We start from the raw sequence: 3,092 nt of genomic DNA, 5'->3' as shown, positions 1-3,092 counted from the left end.
CTGTGTGTATCAATCTTTTTGGCAAATATCATAAATTGGATATATATCGGCATTTATTTAACTACTAAATCTAAGTTACAAGTTAACTCAGTTTTAGGCTATTCAAAATTGTAATACGTAACAAGAGTAAATAAATCAATTCTATTGAAGCACTTGTTATTACAGCAAGAGAAAAACAAGTTCGTGATGAAACAGGAAACAAAGCATTACTGATTTTGGAACAAAGTATCTATTCTTGCAAAAATTAACTGAAAAAATCAGTTCTTAATTTATTTTTCAGATATAAGAATCCATATGAAATATTTAAGGGATATGTAAGAATATCTTTATACATAACAAAACGTTACCAAAAATTAAAATATCCAACTTCTTAAGTAAGCCACATATAGGTATACTTCGAAAACTTGGTACTGACAGTTATTTCTTATACACTTAAATATATAGAACAGAGGCGTCACTAGGTGCTTAATTAAAAGATTCGGAGCTCGGGCCCGTGGGCTCAGAACTTGCAGAAATTTTCGGCGTTTCAGTATGATATCTATCATGGTTTTCTATTCTTATTTTTCAAGACATCAATCAACTGGTGATTTGGGGCACTGTCAAATAGAATCAGGGCATGGGTTTTATGCCAGTGCCCAGCGACGCCTCTACTAAAGAAAAATAATAATAAGGCCTATTATTTTGGTTTTTAAATTACAAAATAACTATAAATGTTCAAAAGTTTTTCCTTTAAGTTGTTCCGATTTTTTTTTCTTTAATACAATAACAATATTATTACGTATCTTAAGCTCCGTCTAGCTTGACCTGGGTTACGAGGAAACGTCACTAACGGGCAAAAACTTAATAGTGGGATATCTGATTCTTACCTATATAATTAAGTACTAGAAACCAAAACAAAACTTATGAATGTCTCGCCAAGTTCACAAAATAACTGCATTAGTTTTAGAAAATGCTAGACGGATACAATTTTGTTTTAAATTAATCTTCTTTTTATGGCAGTTTCACTTGTTCAGCTGGAATGTTTCAAGGTAAAGTAAACAACCTTCACAAGGCTATTCCTGTTAGGTAACACTGTCAGCTAACTCTAGTTTTGATTCACTCGTTTACTTTTCTTTTAAAAGAAGTAGTTCAAGGATTTGTGCAACCCACGTGACATTGAAGCTAATCATTTGAAAGTATTCGTAAACAACAGAAACAGGTTAGGTGTGGTGTTTGTTCAACCCTTGTATAAATGTTATGATGTCCTTCAAACTGCTATACCAAATATTAACGTCAATTTGAAAATTTAAAACTTGTGCTATTGCTCATGTAAATCATCATGGTAATAAACAGTGAACTAACATGCTCATTTCTTGGATAGGCTTACCCACGGCACATTGTGTCACATTTCATGAAACATTATACATAATTAAAGGATAAGCACAAACGATTATAAGTTAGCTATAGCTTCGGGATAAATCACGTACGTATTTTCGTGAAGATTTCTATTTTATAAAATTAAATAGCGAACTGAATACATTCTTAAAGCAGAACAGAATTTAACTTTATTTCTCAATCGTGAGGTATTAAACGACACAAATATTAATGAAGAAGTGTTTACAACACGATTCAGTGCTGGGAGAAATGAGTAATGCACTTAAAACTAGAGTTTTGTCCTCAAAATAACGCTTGATTATACTCGGTTATGGGTTATAATATAGATGTACTCTTTATAAGCAGAAAATAACAGAAATATAGATCAATAAACAGGAAATAACAGAAATTTGAATCAATAAACAGGAAATAACAGAAATTTGAATCAATAAACAGGAAATAACAGAAATGTTCATTCGTAAAATGTAAAATATCAGTTATAAATACCCTTCCACTTTCATTTGTTCTAAAATTTAGTAGCCTAATTTTTACTTTAAACATACGTTAAGTGCCTTAAGCAGAACTATGGTTAATGAAAATTTGCGTCTTTCAGCAATACTGTTAGTCAAACGTGTATTTCCCATTTTCACGTTCTTTAAAATCTCAGTGTAAATAAGCTTTGTACAAGAAACTGGAAGAAGACATGCCATTGTCCATCTATTTCGCTTCATTCCGAGTTTATTTCAGAAACAACGTAAAATATAATTTGTCAAATAAGAGCACAGTTGTAGTTCGATTGAAAAGTAGTCACTTCATGCTACAACACCAAGCACTATTTGACTTGCAATGAAATGTTCATGGAAAGACATCTGGGCATAGCAACGCTGACAATTTTCAAGCAACTTCTGATACTTTTAAACATTCAAATAAGTTGATAATTGAAGATAGACTACATACAGCCTTCAGGAACGAAGAATGATGCTGTATAACAAAACCTCCAGATGGAGTCAAGAAACTCACTATTGAGGGCAAACTGCCAGTCTTTCATAAAATAAAAAATACAAAACATAGTGGAATACATATTTTGCTAAAAGAAACTACCTCAAGTTTACTTTCTTTCACTTTAGTACTATCCCTTCATATGAACTCCTGATTTGGATATAATGCTTTGGACTTCAATTCCAATTGGATGTCCTTGGAGTTGCCACAAACAGGGTCATTCCACTGGTAAATTGGGACTAGGATCCACTGAGCCCCTTTGTTGGACACCTATATTTGGTATTGTGTCCTTGAGTAGTGCCCACAAAACACTGGCATTAGTGAGTGGGGTCAGCAGGCAACAAATTGTATTCTATACTTCTGAAACTTGAATTTATCTGTTCAAGGTCCTGAACTAAAACCTCTGTTCCTACTACTCCAGCAACTTATTTTAATACAAAAATAACACCTTTCTCTCGCTTACTTATCATTCGTTCGTTGTTTGACAAATCTCTGAGTAAGATTACCATTTCTACTACCAGGTCTTTTAAAAAAACTTTGATTAGGGGACTTAATTGTTGAAATATTCAAGCCTAATGACAAAGAGAGAGCTTCTTTTGACTTCTAAGGCTCTTGGGAAAATTCTCATTAACTCACCCTATAGACTATGGTAGTCATTATCCAACCTGATCTTTCCTTTATCCCTATTATATTACGTATTACAATTTCGAAAGGTCTGAAACCGAGCTAAATGATAATTT

The 3,092-nt window shown here is 32.7% G+C and overlaps 1 protein-coding gene across 4 annotated transcripts in view; it reads right to left on the bottom strand.

Annotated features, from left to right (window-relative positions):
* Positions 1 to 3,092, bottom strand: part of LOC106460483 (cyclic AMP-responsive element-binding protein 3-like protein 2) — a 64,050-nt gene that overhangs the window by 56,987 nt on the left and 3,971 nt on the right. The window lies entirely within an intron of this gene.

The sequence above is a fragment of the Limulus polyphemus genome, unplaced genomic scaffold (genome assembly GCF_000517525.1).
Source record: "Limulus polyphemus unplaced genomic scaffold, Limulus_polyphemus-2.1.2 Scaffold779, whole genome shotgun sequence".
In the NCBI taxonomy this organism is placed as follows: Eukaryota; Metazoa; Arthropoda; class Merostomata; order Xiphosura; family Limulidae; genus Limulus; species Limulus polyphemus.
This window is presented reverse-complemented; position numbering and strand designations above follow the sequence as displayed.